The sequence below is a fragment of the Tursiops truncatus genome, chromosome 12 (assembly GCF_011762595.2).
Source record: "Tursiops truncatus isolate mTurTru1 chromosome 12, mTurTru1.mat.Y, whole genome shotgun sequence".
NCBI classification, from domain to species: Eukaryota; Metazoa; Chordata; class Mammalia; order Artiodactyla; family Delphinidae; genus Tursiops; species Tursiops truncatus.
The window spans coordinates 76,523,181-76,543,339 of record NC_047045.1 but is presented as its reverse complement, the minus strand read 5'-3'; the positions used below and the strand labels follow the sequence as shown (position 1 = coordinate 76,543,339).

The window sequence follows — 20,159 nt, the reverse complement described above, 5'->3', positions numbered from 1 at the left end:
TTTTAAAACGACATTTGTTAAATAGCTGTTTCAGGAAAATAAAGCATCTGTAACTAACAGATGGACAAGTGCAAATTTTAGTGCAAAACTCATTAAATGCTTTATTAATAGGCTGGTGTTGAGAACTGCTGTACAGGAATGCTAGGTTTTCCCTCTGCATGTTCTATATTTTGGGATATTAAGGGACATCATGGGCCAGAAAGAAGAGCAGAATAGAAACTAGAAGTTTTCTCTTTAGGGTAGCAGATACATACAAAGGTATAAACATCACACATTTGACTAGGGGGAGGCTTTCAGCTCATGCCCAGCTTATAACCTGAAAAGGAGGAATTCGATAACAATTATGAGACCATTAGGATGCATCAATAGGGATTTATTTTGGAAAACAGAAGATTGCATAAAATTAAAGTTTGTGTTCTCAGTCAAAAATAAGGGAAAATAAAAGTGAAAAACAAAATGTTGAAATAATACATTGAGGAAAGGAAAGCTTAAATACATAATTAAAAAGAAAACCTACAATTAAGGTTTTAAAACTCTATTAAAACTGCCTTATAGAAAATTGATTCAATGATGTTGAGGAAATATATAAGAAAACCATTCAGAATTCAGATTAAAATATGACCAATGAAGAGATAACAAATAATAAGAAAGAATAAAAATTCAACATAAATACAATTGAATTTCCTTAAGAGGGTAGGAGTAATGGCTTAGAAATAAAAATTGAAGGAATAATAGAAGAATGTTTTCCTTTGATGAAGAAAAATAAGAAATCATAGAATGAAAGAACTCACTACACACCTAGAGACCAAAAATATCCACAGTTTCTAAGGTAAATGGCCACTGACAGTTGTTGCTTCAGACATACAGTCCCAAGTCCCAGTGGCATACAGCAGTAAGAAATTTTTTCTTATACCTCTGCAGATCCATTGGTGCAGCTCTGTGATCTCAACCGGGGTCACTCACAAGTCTGGGAGTCTGATGGGCGGGGGCTGATGGAGGTGGGACTAGGCAGGATGACTCTGCTTCGAGCTGCAGACTTGTCCATCAGGGTTCAACTCCATATCCTGTTCTGAGACCCAGACTGAAGGGCAGAAGTTCCTGGGCTAGCCCTTCTCATGGCAATAGCAAAGGCACAAAGGGTAAGTCGAAACATAAAAGGACACATCAAAGCCCTGCTGCATCACCACTTAACAGTCCACCCTCCAAAGAAAATCACATGGCTGAGCTACTTCAGGGAAATGTTGGAAGCAAATCAGGTCTATCTAGTGAAGCCACAAAGAACTGTTATTTCTCATAGCAATTCTTTGAGAAGTGTTTTTAAAAAGTTAGTAGCAACTAGAAGAGAATGCCTACTTTCTTCTTTGCTGTGATGAAAGATATGCATTCATGTACTCATGGATTCATTTAATAACTATCAAGTTATTGTTTGTGTAGTTCCTTTATAATCCTATTTCTAAATTAAGTATAACCTACAAATCATTTACTAAGAATACAGTTTGAATTTTGTCTTCATTGAACAAGAGGAAAAAACTTTAGTGCTGTTTTTCTAATAACTTATTATTTCTCCTTTTCCTGGTGATTCATTTATTTCTAAATATAAAAGTACACAGTTTTGGATAGAAAGCCCAGAGATAAACCCACGCACATATGGTCACCTTATCTTTGATAAAGGAGGCAGGAATGTACAGTGGAGAAAGGACAGCCTCTTCAAAAAGTGGTGCTGGGAAAACTGGACAGGTACATGTAAAAGTATAAGATTAGATCACTCCCTAACACCATACACAAAAATAAGCTCAAAATGGATTAAAGACCTAAATGTAAGGCCAGAAACTATCCAACTCTTAGAGGAAAACATAGGCAGAACACTCTATGACATAAATCACAGCAAGATCCTTTTTGACCCACCTCCCAGAGAAATGGAAATAAAAACAAAAATAAACAAATGGGACCTAATGAAACTTCAAAGCTTTTGCACAGCAAAGGAAACCATAAACAAGACCAAAAGACAACCCTCAGAATGGGAGAAAATATTTGCAAATGAAGCAACTGACAAAGGATTAATTTCCAAAATTTACAAGCAGCTCATGCAGCTCAATAACAAAAAAACAAACAACCCAATCCAAAAGTGGGCAGAAGACCTAAATAGATATTTAAGAAAAAAAAATGTCATGAAGAACCTAGGGGTAAGACAGGAATAAAGACACAGACCTACTGGAGAACGGACTTGAGGATATGGGGAGGGTGAAGGGTGAGCTGTGACAAAGCAAGAGAGAGGCATGGACATATATACACTACCAAACGTAAGGTAGATGGCTGGTGGGAAGCAGCCGCATAGCACAGGGAGATCAGCTCGGTGCTTTGTGACCGCCTGGAGGGGTGGGATAGGGAGGGTGGGAGGGAGGAAGATGCAAGAGGCAAGAGATATGGGAACATATGTATATGTATAACTGATTCACTTTGTTGTAAAGCAGAAACTAACACACCATTGTAAAGCAATTATACCCCAATAAAGATGTTAAAAAAAGAAAAGTACACAGTTTTACTTTGGTGAGATTTAGAAGTGTATCATCTCTATGACTCATCACTCATTTTGGTTAAATCACTCCCAAAGCAATAAGCCTAAAGGCTTCTTTTCCGGCTTTCACAAACTCTAAAGAGGGTTGACCTGCTAACAGAATACCATTTATGTAACAATCTCTGGGTCTTTTGTGAGTGTTTCCAATAAATCAAAGTCAATGGAATTACAAAATGGAAAGTACTATTGGAAAAAAACATGTTAAGGATTCCAAATGTGAGATTATGTATGAGCATGTGTGTGTGTGTGTGTGTGTGTGTTGCATTTGCTTACAATAATTATTCGGGATGGGTAGACAATTTTATATTTTTCAAAAAGCAATAACTTGTAGGAAGTGTGGGTCAGAAGAGGAGACGTAGGGATATAGACACTTTTGTGCACTGTTAGTATCACCTGGTACAGCCCTTCTGGAGAGAAATCTGACAATACAAAGTAAAATAATGTGTGTTTTGTTTTTATTTAAATATGGAGTTATAAAATTGAAGAAAAGGTGCAAGTGAGAGAGGGTTAGGTTTTATTGATCATAAATGAAATGCATTATGTTCAATAAGTAAAATTATTATATTCTAAAATAAAGATTATTCCCAATAACTCTAGTTACTGTAGCCACTCCTTGTGGGTACACCACACAGTAGTAAGAAATATTTGCAAATGAAATAAATAACACTTAAAGCCAAAAGAGAGGTTCTCTTATGAACTCTGAATTGGAGGCAATATTAAGGTGGATAACAAAATTGTAGGCAAAGGGCTTGGATAGTAAATAAAAATAATTGACTGAACCTAAATGCACAAGAGAACCTTGAACATGATATATTCTTGCCAATTCTGTGAATCCCAGTTCTTGTTTTATTTATCGGTTCCTTTTTGTGTTTAATTATATTTTACTTTTAATCTAATTTAATTATTTAACCTCATTTTATTATCCCCTTCATTCTTACTTTGGGCACACCTTTCTTTACACTCTTTGTATTTCTCTAATGTTTTGATATATGGCTGTGGTGCACGTTGTTATAAAATACATAAATATTTATAAAATATGTAGTGTACTGTTTGTGTATTTTTAAAATTTTGCTTGAAGTGGTATTGGGCTATTGACCATTTTTAGCATTTCAAGCTCAATATTATATTTTTAATCAACATTAGCACTCCTTTGAAACGTCTTCTATGTTTTAGTCACTTATATCCCTATTGGTAGTGTTCTGGGTTAAATTGCGTCCCCAAAAAGAAGATACATTGAAGTCCTGAGCCTCAAAAAGTGGCTTCATTTGGAAATATGGTTGTTGCAGATTTAACCAAGTTAAGATGAGATCATTAGGGTGGGCTCTAATCAAATATGTTTTATATCTTTATAAAAGGGGATGTTTGGACACAGAGATACACACATGGGTAGAACATTTTATGGAGATGGAGCAGGGGATGATTCTACAAAGCCAAGGAATGCCACAGATTACCAGCAACCACCAGACACTAGAAGAGAGGCATGGGACAGATCCTCCCTCACAGTTCTCAGAAGGAAGCCATCCTGTGGATACCCTGATTGGGGACTTCTAGCCTCCAGAACTGTGAGACAATACATTTCTGTAATGTAAGCCACCCAGTGTGGTACTTGGTTAGAGCAGCCCTAGCAAACTAATACAGCTAGCTATTTAGCTTGTCTACTGACCTCACTATGATAAATAATATTCTGACAAATATGTTCATATATGTCCCTCTAGGGATGTGTGATAGCCTTTTCTGAGTTATATGTCATAGAATAGGACGATAGCTGCATTATATGGTATATACATGATTAATTTCACTAAATACTGCCAGATTTCTCTCCAGCAGTGTTCTACCAGTTTATACTTCCACTACAGTTCAGTAAAGGCAACTATTGTTCTGCTTCCTAAGTGTTTTTTCGATTTGTCAGACTTTTGTCATGTGCTTTTAATCTACACTGCGTTTCCCCCTTTCCGGGAATTACCTATTCATAACATTGAGTCTTTTTCTAATTGAAGAGTAGGATGATGCTTTTCTTTTAATATTTAGAAACTGCATTCATTTTAAGTACTTTCTCCCACTCTTTCGTTCTTTTAAATTTTGTATCTTGTCTTTTGATGAACGTAATTTTTTTCCTTTAGAAAAATTTCATTAATTTTCTCCCCAATGGCTTGTGCATAAAAATATATAGCTTAAGACTTTTCTCTTTACCATGAAATTACAGCACTAATTCCTCCTGCCCCTCAAATTTGCTTCAAAAAAATTCTAAGGTTTTATTTACACATTAAAGTCTCTGATTCACAAGGAATTGATTTTTCTGGATGGTGTGAGGTAAAAACAACACTTATTTTCCCATGCTTCAGAAACATTTATTGTTTGATCCATTCTTTCCCACTTGTATGCAATGCCAGGTGTCACACACCATACCTCCATGTATTCATATGTCTATTTCTAGGCTCTTGATTGTTCCATTCAACTATTTTTATATCCATGGACCAATGTCACATAGCCTTAAGCACTTTTAATCTACAACAACATATGGTAAAACAACATCTTTAGCATTCCACATAAATTGAAAAAACAGTTTAATTTAAAAAAATGTTTATTGGAATTGCACTGAATTATAAATTTATTTCAGAAGGACTGATATAATGGAAGAACCTTAAAATCTATTGTCAAAATAAGGACATATTTAGAAAAATACCTATGTTTGTGATTTTTTAATGTATTGAACAAATGAATATAAAAACTTTCTTGTGATATTTGAAAATGGTGTGCACTATACTTTGGAGAGCTCGAGAGTTGCTTACAAAATAACTTTAAGTATATAAACACATTGGATATTAGACAATGACATTTTTCTTAAGAAACGCTCTGGTAGACTTATACTTTGTAGTCCATGATCACATATGCATGTGTTCCTTACTGCAACATGGCCTTTTATAATTCTTAAAATCATTTTTCTATTTCTTATGTGTTAAGAAGCTTAAGATTCCATAGTGATATAATTATGATAATTTCATGCATCAGTTCATTAACCAGTGAGTTGCTTTATTGTTTTCATTAATCTGAGCATGCATTTTGGTGTTTATATTAATGTCTGTCAGCTGATTCTAATTAAAGAAGTGTTCACGGGCAAAAGAAGGAAACACTTATAATACATAATCTATCTCTTGTTATTTAAACATTTATTTTCTTGATGGTAGAAATAGTTTTGACATGTACAGCAATATTTTTTAATTGAAATTGATATATATTCCACATATGGAATAATTACCAAGACTGCAGCTTTGGGAGGCAGTACGATTTACTATCCAAGAACTCACAGTGTCTGATTTATGAATGTGAATATGAATTTATGAATATTGCCTCAACTTAAGTGACTCTCTTTATGGTAAAAGAATTGCAACCATGGACAGATGGCAATGAAATCCATTCATATACCATACCAGCCAGTACCTGTTTGCTTGTGTACATAATGAATTGATCTTTTAAAAGCAGAGTTATTGGTGTCAGCTTGGGAAGAAAATTTGTATTAGTCAGCGTTCTCCAGAGAAACAGAACCAATAGGAGATGATAGATAGATAGATAGTTAGATGATAGATAGATAGATAGATGATAGATAGATAGATGACAGATAGATAGATAGATAGATAGATAGACAGATAGATATCACAGAAGGAATTGGCTCACGCTGTTACGGAGGCTGGGATATGCCTCAATATACCACCTGCAAGCTGGAGAACCAGGAAAACCAGTGGTTTAATTCAGTCTGAGTCCAAAGGCCTGAGAACCAGGACCATCAAAGTCTGAGAGCAGAGTATGTGTGTACCTCCTCAAGGAGAGAGAGGGAATAAGCCATATCTCTGTCTTTTTGTTCTATTCAGGCTCTCAATGGATTGGATGATGTCTGCCCACACTGGTGAGGGTAATCTTCTTTACTCAGTCTACTGACTCAAATACTAATCTCTTCCGGAAACACCCTCACAGACACATCCAGAAATAATGTTTTACCAGCTGTCTGGACATCCCTTAACCCAGTCAAGTCAACATGTAAAATTAACCATCACAACACCTTTAGGCTCTGCTGAATTAGCGGTCTTTGTCCCTAGGGGTGGGACATTTATACCAGGTAGTAGCTACGTTGTTGCATGGTTACTTTGGAGTACTCATCCTGGTTTCTTTACTTAATATTCAGCAGGCAAAGAAAGGAGCTAATATACTAGCAGTGGTAATTCATATTTATTAGCATAAGAAGAGAGGTACAATTATATAATGGAGCAGTGGGGGAGTTCGCCTAGAACTCTAGTTACATGCTGGATGCCTCCTGCTAGTTTTTGCCTGATTATTGCCAGAATGAGCAATTGAAGCAGCCATGGTATGACAGGGTCATGGTAATCAGTAATTCAGACCCATCATGTTGGTGTATCCATGTGCAAGCAGGCAACACTAGCAGAACTATTGGATAAGGGTGAGGAGAAACTGGAAGGATGCAGAGGAGGGAAGTCATGAATATTAACCACAGTTTCAGGACCAAATGCAGAAGTGGAGAATGCTGCTTGTTCTACTCACCCTCTCTTTGAAGTCTTGGGAATTGTGAGAAGCCACCACCTTGAAAATCAGTTTCAGGAGAGAGTGAAGAGGGGGCTTCCCTGAGGCTTCCCTGGTGGCACAGTGGTTAAGAACCCACCTGCCAGTGCTGGGGGCACGGGTTCGAGCCCTGGTCCGGGAAGACTCCACATGCAGTGGAGCAACTAAGCCTGTGCGCCACAACTACTGAGCCTGCGCTCTAAAGCCCGTGGGCCACAACTACCGAGCCCTCGTGCCACAACTACTAAGGCCCACATGCAACAACTACTGGAGCCCACGTGCCTAGAGCTCATGCTCTGCAACAAGAGAAGCCACCGCAATGAGAAGCCCGCGCACCACAACAAAGAGTAGCCCCCGCTCACCGCAACTAGAGAAAGCCCGCGCGCAGCAGCAAAGACCCAATGCAGTCAAAATAAAAAAATAAAATAATAAAGTAAAATAAAATAAAATAAAATGCCTTTAAAAAAATTTATGTCTTACTTTTGTAAAACTAATTGGCATGAAGGGGTGGAGATTGCTCAAGCCATTCAAGGAGGCAAGCTGATGGAGTCTTGAACAATATTCAGCCCATGGCTTTCAAAGGGGTCCTTAGCATTGACACACAACAAGCAAGTGAAAAATGAGAAGACAGAAAGTCATGCAAGTGATGTTTATTGTCTAGACATGGAAGTGGCCAGAATTTAGTCATGTAGTTATACTTAACTGCAAATGTGGCTGGAAATTGAATTATAGCTTTGCGCCCAGGAGGAAAGAATTGAGTGAAAAACCAGCTGGACTCTGTCATGGATAGTACTTCCAGTGACCACATACTGGTGTTCATCTTCTGATAAAACACAGCCACCTACTGCCCAAAGAGAAAGCCTTAGCTCTATCTCCTGAGATGTACAAGACTAGGATTTTCACACAATTCACTTTCCTTTACTTATGTCCAGCTGTGATCCATGCTATGGTGATCTATAAAATAAAAATGGCAACACGGCCCCACTCCTACCCTCCCATATAACCAATAAGAACAAACAGAGCTATAGAAACTCACAATCAGAAAGAAGCAACAGAAAGACACAGTAATGTCAGGAGATAGTAACTTGGAAGTATTGTGGCAAGCCTTGTGAAGTTCCTGGGCCCAGGAAGAGTTCATTAAATGACTCCAGTTCTGCTCTCTGGAAGGAATAAGATCCCATGTCCATTGTTCTCTGTGGCCACTGAATCCGCCTTACGTGAGCTTCTTTGTGTCCATTTTCCTTCATGGACACATCTGAAGTTGGTTTTGAAAACTTTGCCCTGCTTGTGAGCTATATAGCTTTCATAGTCTACTTCCTACTTGTGCATATTTGACAGTCTAAAATTTGTTTTAGAACTTGAATGGTCAAAACCTTTAAAAAAATTGGTCTCATTTCATCAACTGCTTAATAGTCTTCTGATGTGTATATTTTTAATCATTTCATTTGCCAATAACCACACTTAAAGGTGTTTTTTTTCCCCTAGAAATAATTGTCAAGCTCAAACTGGTTTTTACCACCTTGCTCTATTCCATTCTCTTTAACTTTATAGCAGCAGTCTTGAGAAATTCAAGCTTGAGTGGGAAGATCTTTGTCAATCAAAGTTATTTCAATCTTACTTCCTACTGTTTGTGGTTTTTCTAACTCTTTGAAGCCCCATATTTCTGGAATCACTCTATTCACAACCTTTTTTGCCTACACCAGCCAATGGTTACTTAAGCCCATGTTTTTCATCATTTCCTTGTTACACTCAACTAATATCAACCAAAATGCACTACAAATATTCTGTTTAAATTTGTCCTCTTACAGTTCTAGGTTTGACAGGTATTATGAGTTGACTTGTGTTCCCACAAAATTCATACATTGAAGGCTTTGCCCCCAGTGCCTCAGAATGTGATCTTATTTGGAAATAGATGTAAATCATTAAGTTGAGGGCTTACTAGATAGGGTGGGCCCCTAATCCAATATAACTGGTGTTCTTATAAAAAGAGAAAATTAAGACACAGAGACATACACACAAGGAGAACACTATATGAAGATGAAAGCCAAGATTGGATGGTGCTTCCACAAGTCACAGAAGAGTAAAGATGGTCAGCAAACCATCAGAAGCTAGAGGAAAAGCATAAGACAGATTCTTCTTCACACCCCTCATAAGGAATCAACTCTGACAACACCTTGATCTTGAACTTCTAGTCTCCAGAACTATGAGACAATCATTTCTGTTATGTAAGTCACACTATTTGTGGTATTTTGTTACAGCAGCCCTAGCAAATGAATACACTTATGGTTGGCCTTCCATATTATCACAGGTAACAATTTTCTAACTCTTTTGCCACTACAGAATATGGCTTTCCATCATTCTACCTTTTTTTTAATATACAATTTTATAGAGAAGTTTTAAGTCCACAGCAAAATTAAGTGGAGAGTACAGAGAGTTTCCATATTATCATCCCTCCCTTCACCCTCCCACCACCCATCAACACACACAAACCTCCCTCACTATCAATATCTGGCCCCAAGTGCTACATTTGTTGTAATCAGTGAACCTGAATTGACACATTATTATCATCCAAAGTCCATAACTATTTACATTAGGGCTCACTCTTGATATTGTACACTCTCTGACTTTCAACAATGTATAATAATATGTATCCACCACTGGATTATCATACAGAATAGTTTCACTGTCCTAAAAATCCTCTGTGCTCTGTCTGTTCATCCCTCTCTCCCCCAACCCCTGGCAACCACTGATTTTTTTACTGGCTCCATAGTTTTATCTCTTCCAGAATGTTATATAGTTGGGACTCCACAGTTTGCAGTCTTTTGATGTTGGCTTCTTTCACTTAGTAATATGCCTTTAAGTTTCCACCATGTCTTTTCCTGGCTTGATAGCTCATTTCTTTTTAGAGCTAAATATTATTCCATTTTCTGGATGTATCATACTTTTATTTATCCATTCACCTACTGAAGGACATCTTGGTTGCTTTCAAAAACAAAGCTTCTATAAATATAAACACCTGTGTCCAGGTTTTTGTACAGACATAAATTTTCAACTCTAAATACTAAGCAGCATGCTTGTTAGATCATAAAATAAGAATATATTTTGTTTTGTAAGAAACTGACAAACTGTCTTCCAAAGTGAATGTACAATTTTGCTTTCCCACCAGCAATGCCATCTACCTTTTTACATCACTTTCATTACTTCCTGCCTCCAAATTATCAAGTCAATGACACACATTTAGATTTTTGTCATGGCAGCACTTCACTTTAAGATAACACTTTTGTATTAATCGAGATAAATCTAACTACTGTTACAAACAATACTGCCAAATCTCAGTAGTGCAGCAATATTAGGTATTTATTTCTTACTCACATAAAGTCTAAGTAGAGATGGTGTGAGGGAGAGGGACTCTCTACTCCATGAAGCCATTCAGGGTTCCAGGCTAATAATGCAATCTTTGCCGTCTTCAGCATATGGTTTCCATGGTGTCACTGGGCATTCCCTTTCAATCCAGCCTACAGGGAAGAGAGCAATCAGAAGAATATATGATCAGGCATGGTAGTGGCACTAATTAGTTCCACTTGCAATTGTTGGCCTGACATGAATCACACAATCACATTTAACTGTAAGAGAGGCTAAGAAAAGTAGTCTAGCTATGAACTCAGAAGGAAAGGTAAATGGATTTAATGCCCATCAAACAGTTTCTGCATTCTATTAAGCATAAATGCCCTGTAAAATCTTAAGTAATTTCTCTTTTAGTGAAATAACTATACATGAGATTACTAAAACGTTGAACATTAAAAATGAATCAGGGTAGATTTCATTTATTTATTTTACAAATATTCATCCCCCAATATGCCAGGAGCTGAGCTAAGTGCTTGGCATATAGGAATAGACAAAGCAAACAAAAATCCGATCTTATATGGAACTTATATTAATGGTAACAATTTAATTGACTGTTTAAGGTAAAAATTTGATGCTAGAAGTTCAAAATCATTAATTTCTAAATTTTACTCAGTTATAAAGTCTATTGTCTCCCTAGTAGAATAAAATCAATTTTCAAAAAAATCATAGATGCTATATTGGACAGTCTCACTAATGTATTCCTTTTAGGGCAGATCCCTGAAGATATCTAAGTGACAAGCATAATTTTAATATCAAAGAAATTACTAGAGAAGCAAAGCAGGAAAATTCACATTTAGACAATTTAATTTAAATTATAAGCTGTGGTAGCAAAATGAGTTTTAAAAGATCAAATGGGCAAACGTGGAGAAAGCTGGTTCTAAAGTTATTAAAACAAGCAAAAACAGCAAGAACAAAATTCACTCCTAACTCATTTACTTGAGCTTTTTATAAGAAAAGCCATAAAATTCATAGATAGATAGATAGATATAGATAGATAAGTAGATTAGGTCATTGAAAACACAATTTATTGTAAGAATCAAAGATTAATCATTATATGGAATATTTTAAGATAAATATTTTGTTATTCATAACAGCATTTCACTATTTCTCTAAATTTGTACACAATGAATTTAAATATTATTGTACACTTGTAGAATTTGACATGATTCTAAAATTTATATACAGTAGAAAGCATCTAGAATAGCCAAGATCTTGAAAAAGAAAAACCAAGATTGAAAATCTTAAACAGCATGGTTTCAAGATTTACTATAAAGCTACAGTAATTATGACAATATAAATTGGAATAAAGTTTGAAAAAGTAGAGAAATAAAACAGAGTAGAATCTCCAGATATCAACCCAAATGTATTTGATAATTGGTTTTTTGATAAAGATGATAAGATAATCCAATTAGAATTAAAAGACTTTTCAATAAATGTTACTAGAAAAAGTGAATATTCAAATGAGGGAAAAAAATTAACCTCACTCATTATCTCACAACATACACAAAAAATTATTGTAAGATAGATCATAAGCTTAAATGTACAAACTAAAACTATAAAGTTTCGAAAAGAAAACATAGGAAAAGGACTCTCTCTCTCTCTTTCTCTTGCTCTCTTCCCAACTACATCTGCCCTGCTTTTAAAACCTAATTGATTCAGTCAGGCCCACCTTGATTTTCCAGAATAATTTTCTTCACTTATATCTGCAAAATATCTTCACAGTGATACTTAGACTAGATACTTAGACTAGACTTGACTGAAAAACTAGAATCTGTTGCCTAAGGAAATTGACAAATCTAAAAATCCTACTTTGAAGAATCAAATGCACAAAATGGATTTCATTAAAATTAAATTTTTTGCTCATTGAAAATCATAGTTAAAGAGAATGAAAAGTTAATCCACAGACAGGTAGAACATAATCACTATATTTTAATCTGACTAAGGACTCATATCAAGCATGTACAAAGAATTGCTACAAATGTGAAAGACAAAACTGAATAAAAATGCGCAAAAACTTTAATGGACATATTTTAGGTAGGATAGATAAGGGCCAATAAGCATGTGAAAAGGTGTTCAACATCTTTAATTATCAGAAAAATGCAAATAAAAGCAAAATGAAATATTTTCGCTCCTCACTAGAATAGCTAAAATTAAATAGACTCATTACCAAGAGGGGAGGGCGTGGAGCAATATCGCTGGTGTGAGTGAAAAACGGCACAACCACTTTGGAATATTCTTTGGTAGTTTCTACTAAAATGAAGAGTACACTTACCCTGACCCAACAAATCTATATTAGGTATTTACCCAAGAAAATGAGCACATATATCTACATAAAGTCTTGTCAAAAATGGTACCAGTTTTGTTATTAAATTCACAGGATCATTGGATTTTTAACCTTGTTCTTCTGAATAATTTTTAAAAATTGTTTATAAATCTGTTACATTCTTATAGTAGAAAAAGTCACTTAAATTCCAGTCCCCAAACATTAGGACTGTCATATTTTGTTCATGCTTCTGCTAGAGACACATACACTACATACATATGATTCTATAAAAATGAGCATTTGAAACAAAAAATAATACTCCTTAAGATAAAGCAAAACACAACATGGAACTTTTATAAATTAAGAAGTGATTGAATTGGTAATAGGAAAATCTACATGATACAGAAAATATTGTACAAATTATAGTGTATTATAAAATTATCTAAGATCTTAAATGGTTAAATTTTCATTCTGTCTCACTCAATTTATCCTTCTTCCCCTCCTGCATTTACAGAGTATGCACTTTGGACAAAATATACTGTCTGTCATTTTGAGAAAGCGTATCAACTTTGCCTTCACAGAACTGAGAACAGAAGCCAAGAGTTAGTGTTTTATCACAAATGAATTAAGCAAACACAGAAGGACAGAAACTAAATTCAAAACTGAGGGATTTGCATATAGATAGGAATGAAGGAATGAGAAAATGTGGCATTTTCCCAGGAATTATGAGGTAAGCGTCTTACCAGGCTTTAGGACAAGTGGTTGGATAAGCAGTCAATATGAGATTTACTCATAAGTAAAACGTTCACAACTTCAAGGAAAAATATTTCCTATGGGTTTTAACTACTCTACACTCCAGAACACAGAGAACAGGTGAAAAGTTAAATATAACATTAATACAGGACTTTAAGAAAAGATGTTACCTAAAAAGAAAGCTCACAGACCAATGGAAAATATGTGCAAAATTCCATATAACATACTAGCAAACAGAATCTAGTGTTTGCTTAAAGTATAACACAGAATCGCCAAAGGAGAGTTTTCCCAGAAGTAGTAAATGTATTTTATTAATACATTTTAAAATGAGCATAATGGTAATAGGTGCCTAAATGATACTTATTAAAATTTAAGATATATTACTGATGAATCAAAAACTACAATAAAATAAGAATATGAGACTATTACTGAAACCAAAAGAAGTTCATAATTTCACAAACACACATTAAAAAAGAGTCATGGGTCAGAGGCAATAAAGACATGATAGTCTAAGGGTGGTTAAGGGCATCCACTCTGGAGCCAGACTGCTTGGGGGCAATTCCTAGCTCTTGCAATTTGATTGTGACCTTGGGCAAGTTAAGTAACTCTCTGTACATCAAGCCTTCATATACAAAATGGGAGTAAAAATAGTACGAACTCTATAGGATTGTGCTGAACATTAAATGAGTTAATGTTAAACAGACAAGTATCTGACTCTCAGCAAACACTGTGTTAGAATTTATTATTACTATTATCCTTATTATTACTTATATCAAATTGAAAGAAAATATAGAGAACACATCCAAGTCCTCTTCTAAAGTCTGCCATAGATTTAATTAAAAATAAATTGAGGAAACCCTGACATTGCCTTGGTTGGCTCCTCTTTTGGGTAGGCAGTGATGGAAATTGGGTGGGATGATTGGAAAGAGAAAGGGTAGCAAAGCCAGTACTCCAACCCTGGTTAATCAGCCCTGAGACCATGACTCAAATAGCTAATAAGCCTGACTATTTTTCCTATCTGAAGATGAATCTAAGCATTCCCTAAACACACATAATATTCAACACCAGAGAGAAAAATGTAAAACATCAATATATAGCCTTATCTGAAAAAGGAAAACCACATATAGTACAAAATATTTTGTCTCTTAGCAACGAATCTTAGTTGCTATGCTGCCTTCACCTTGCACACTGCCAGAGACCCTAAAACAAAACCCAATTTGCCCAAATCCTGGGAAGTTCCCAAATTAGGAACTGTTCTCTCTGCCAGAGTTACCACCCTGAACAAAGAGACAGAAAGCCCTGCCTTCAGAAAACTTAGGTTTTGCTCCAGGTGGCAAAAAATTTCAATATGAAGAATGCTGTATAAGTCCTAAGGATTAAAACAGAAGCAAGAAGAGTGGTGGGACGTGGTGGGCTTGGGTGTGCGGCTCTTGTAGACAGGGCAGTGAGGCAAGGCTTCTCTGAGAAGCAAGATTTGAATAATGACCTGAAGAAAGAGAAAGGAGAGCAGTCAAGACATCAACAGGAACATGATAGAGGAGGGAACAGCCAGACAGCGAGGTAAGAACAGTGTGTCCAAGTGAGAAAGCAGGGGTGGCTGGCGCAAAGTGGGGCTGAAACAAAGCAAGTGGAGTGAGGTCAGATGTGAGGGGGCCGGACCAGGAGGAGCTGGAGCATCGTGAGAAATTCAGAATGACTTAAGTCATGATCTGCTTTGTTCTTAAAAGATCACTCTTGTTGTTTAATTGAGAATGAAGTAGAATCAAAATTATATTGGCAAAACAGACTGTGGGTAGATATTGTTTGATAATTGTTGCTGAAACACAGCCTCTGTACACCGGCACTGAATTGAATCTCGGAGATAGAGTTTTGGGTGAAAAGTAGAAAAGAATATCTTTATTGCAGGGCGCCAACCAAGGAGCCCAGGGCAGTTAGCACTTAAAAGACCCAAACTCCCCCGAGGGCTTTCAGGAAAGGTTTATAAAGACAGGGTGAGGGAAGGGGATTGTGGGGTGTGTGATCAGCTCGTGGATATTCTTCTGATTGGCTGGTGGTGAGGTAATCGGAAGTCAGTATCATCAACCTTTTGGTTCCAGCTGGTCTGGGGTCTACGTGCCTATGGGCAGCATACAGTTAACTTCTTCCACCTGGAGGGGGTTTCAGTATCTGCAACACGGCTCAAAGGACATGGCTCAGAATACTATCTGTAGTCCTTGAGGAAGAACTAAAGGTCCTTGACTTTGTTTAATGGCTAAAGTATTATTATTTTGTCTTTCTTGACTGTTTTTCTTTCTTTCTGCATTTTCTCACTTCTCTGATTAAATTTATTCTTTGACTCAAGTTTTTCTACAGACAAAAGGCAAGTGGAGGACATGGGTAGGGATCTATTCTGGGAAGGCCCCGTATGGTCCTGCTTGGTTACAAAGTGGATTATCCTTCTGGAGGTGTTGAGGGAAGCTTGGGATGCGATGCTTCCTCCATTTCCCCAACTCTTCTTGTATCCCAGTATTATTTCATTGCCTTTCTTTGTGGAGTAAAGAGATAGATGTTTGAATTTTCATATTACTTATCCCATAGGAGGGATATCTGATTTTAAATTACCTAGGATTTTTAGCTATGGGCCAAAAAGATCACTTTATTAAAAAAAACAACCCAATGAACATGTCATATCAGAAAAAGAGTCTGGGCCACCATGACAGCTTGTACTTGTTAGTCCACCCTGTGGTTACACTTTCAATTCTCATGAAGAAAGAAAGAAAGAAAGAGAGAGAGAGAGAGAGAGAGAAAGAAAGGAAGGAAGGAAGAAAGAAAGAAAGGAAGGAAGGAAGAAAAAAAAGAAAAAGAAAGAAACAGAGAGAGAAAGAAAGAAAGAAAGAAAGAAAGAAGAAAGAAAAGGAAGGAAGGAAGGGAGAGAGGGAGGGAGAAAGGAAGGAAGGAAGGAAGGAATGGAGGGAAGGAAGAAAGAAAATCTACATTCTCAGGGTTTAAACCACTTGTAGTTGGCGTTTGTGTACTCAGAGTTGTAAACATTACTAACAGATATAAACTTTTCTACTCGTTGATCTTTAACCAAGTGCATTTAATATTTTATTAAAAGTTTAAATATTAAAGTGCAAAAGTACAAATTCAATAATCTGGAGAATCCCTGCTTATGGAAAGTTTACAACCTAAAAATGAAGCTCAAAAACCCCTTTTCAGCCCTAAGAGACCATGGAGTATCAGTAGAAAAGCTCCTGATAAGAATTATAAGAATTATAAATGGTTAGTATAAAATATAAAGGTTTTTATTTTTGTATGTCCAGTGATACCAGCTTGAGGAAAGTAATTCCATTTAATTGTATTCATTGCTAAAGAAAGGACTTATGCTATTTTTTATGAACAACAATGTGAGGGCTTTGAATTTTTCATCAATTTTTTATTTGCTATATTAGAATACTAGCTATAAAAGAACACATAATATCAATAATACATTAATTTGAAAAAATCTATAATTATATTAGGAGAAACAGAGATAAAGAGGCAGGGCAGAATCACTCTTATTAAGATCAGTATGTTAGAGGTGAAGACATGATTTCTGGGGGAAAATGAGTTCTGGATAATTTAGTTTTTTGTCTCTGAATTTCTCATTAAAGAGTAGTTGATAAATTAGCACATAAATATTATTGAATGTCCATGGTTAATATATTCCTCTCCTTGTAAGTATTTCTATGGGACATGTAGAAAATACTTTTAACTATACTCACTAAAAGTGAAACTTATGACAGTAAAAACTAAATCTAATAGATGTTACAATTCCATATATTTTCCAGTTCTTTCAAAAAAATACTAAAGAGATGGGCAAATACCCCAACCACATATGATAACTGAGTTTCAGGGACAGTAGCAGTAGAAGAAGCTGAAGGAAACTTCAATTCAGGAATTTAAAGACTACTGTAAAGATGGGATATCATTTGAAAAACCCAACCAGTAAAGAACTATTAGCTTCACATTAAATCTGAAATGCTTTTGGACTGGGCAGCCTACTATAATGCATCTTTACTTGAATGCTTTCTCTCCAATTGAATTTTAGACCCTTTTAAAGTGCTGATATCAAGATTCTGGGAAAAGAAAAACCAACAAGAATCTGATATATATCAATCCAATAGTGCCCTCTCTAACCTTGAAGAAAGTAATATATTCGGCTCCTTTCTTCTGCTTTTATATTTTTTCTTAAAATAACTTTTATTTTTCCTATGAATCACTTTTCTACTTGACAAGGTCTAAATGCCTGTTTCCCACTAGGAAACACTCGGATTGATATTTGAATTCCCTATTGCACTTCAAACCTGTGAATCATTTCAGAGATTCTTCCTGTGCCCTTGTTTTATCTTCTTTCAGAGGGAATGAGTCATACACAATAGCTGATAACAGTTAATTGCATAAAACACTCCTCATCTTGAAGGAGGGCAGAGTGCTTGGCAAAGAGTATTATGCAAATAGTTGCCTCATCTCTAAAAAATATCACCTTCTGCCCTCTGGGAAATCACAACATGGCAAACCATGACAAAAAACGTAGCCTCTTACTTATTGCTGGCATAGCTGAAGCACGGAGTTTAACACAGAAGTTTCTGAAAGTAGAAGTTTTAAATTTAGATAATTAGCGCCTACCCACACTTCCTTTATTTGCTCATTTTGTGGCTCAAAAATTTAGAACCCTATTTTTGGGTACCTACTGATAACCATCAGCATGTGTGTAAGTACCGATTCCATAAAGGGTAAATCAATTACACATTCCAGATTTGTGCAAGGAAGATGGCTGGCTTGTGTGCTTTAACTCAGGAGGATGGCTCCTGCATACCACCTACTGTAGAAGAGAACTGGTCTCAGAAGCGGGGGTCTGGTTTTGTCAGGTCTGCTGTGTGTCATCTCAGACGTTACCCTGCACATCCAAAGCAACCACCCTAGTTGTGCAACGTAGAGGCACCACGTCTGGTCCCAGGAACGCTACACATTAACTCTCACCTTCAAAGTCACTTCAGCTCTTGGGGCTTCACGATGTTCATCCCTAAAAGTACAGTTTTGCCTTTGGTGATCTTTAAAGAAACTTCTAACTATATAAATCCACAGTTGAAAAAAATTCTCAGATGGTCAGTCTCTGAATCAAAATTTACCTATTATGAATCATGTGAATATTTATTTAAAAGCCAGAATGTATAATCAAGAACTTCCAAAAGAAAAAAATAATAAGGTGTAGGAAAAGGTATTTGTTTTTCTGAAGAAAAACTCAAAAAGCAAGACATAATGTGGATATAATATCCTAAAGTAGAGGATTTAACCAACAATTGCTGCTAGCTCCAAATATTAGGAAAACAAAATTAAAAGTTTCACAACTTTTTAAATTAAAAAATTTGTTCACATTTAATTAGAGTCTGTCCATGAAAGGAAAGTAATTTTTTAAACTATGAGACCCAGATTGCTTATTCTCCTGTGGATTACCTTTCATTTCTCTCTTGGAAAAAGAAAAATGGTCTCTGACTTTCTGAATATAAGGTGGATTTTTCACCAAATGGGATGAAAACTTGAAAGTTTACTTTGCTCTTCTCATTCATCTGGTTGGAATAGGCTGACATTTTGTCACTGTGCAGTCAAACTGTCAAATTAGCTACTGGCCTTTTGTCCTTAGCCACTACAAGTCCAGACAAACAAAATGTACCACCCAGATCTGTCTAGGTGATTTCAGGGAAATGCCTTTTAATTATGAATTACTTTAGATGGTCTCAGTATAGGTTTAATCTCCTCTCCATCTCTTCTGGCACTTCTAGGTCTAATCTATCATTTCTGAGTTATTCTTGGGTGATTTTTTTTTTTTTTTTTTGTGTATAGTACGCGGGCCTCTCACCGCTGTGGCCTCTCCCCTTGCGGAGCACAGGCTCCGGACGCGCAGGCTCAGCGGCCATGGCTCACGGGTCCAGCCGCTCCGCGGCATGTGGGATCTTCCCGGACCGGGGCACGAACCCACATCCCCTGCATCGGCAGGCGGACTCTCAACCACTGCGCCACCAGGAAAGCCCGATTTTTTTTTTTTAATAAAAACTGACCATGCCGTTGCCACCATCTGCCCCTCTCAATGGCACCCTAGCATTTAGAGTTAGAATATGTATGGTTTTGCATAATCCAGACCTTGCTTGGTGATTATGACTCAATGCTGAGCTCAGTCATACTGGGTTCAGGTCCTCCAGTAAACATGCTCTCTCACCAAAGGGCTGATTCCATAGGTCTGGGATGATATAGCCGCTCTTGTTCAATCTTATTGAAAACTACTCCACTTTTTTGCCCCTATTTTATTTATTTATATATTTATTTATTTATAATTAAAGTATAGTTGACGTCCAATATTAGTTTCAGGTATACATCATAGTGATTCAATATTTTTGTAGATTATATGCCACTTAAAGTTATTATAAAATATTGGCTATATTCCCTGTATAATATAGTCTTGTAGCTTTTTAATTTTGTACATAGTAGTTTGTACCTTTTAATCCTCTACCGCTATCTTGTCCCTCCTCCCTCCCCTCTCCCAACTTGTAACCACTAGTTTGTTCCCTATATCTGTGA

The 20,159-nt window shown here is 36.2% G+C and overlaps 1 long non-coding RNA gene across 1 annotated transcript; it reads right to left on the bottom strand.

Moving 5' to 3' along the window:
• Positions 1 to 377: 377 nt before the first annotated feature.
• LOC141276046 (uncharacterized) lies at positions 378 to 18,631 on the bottom strand. Its single transcript, XR_012324919.1, has 3 exons — positions 18,567 to 18,631; positions 10,517 to 10,659; positions 378 to 1,109 (listed from the first exon to the last, which is right to left on the bottom strand). It is a non-coding gene; the product is annotated as an uncharacterized lncRNA (long non-coding RNA).
• Positions 18,632 to 20,159: the final 1,528 nt, after the last annotated feature.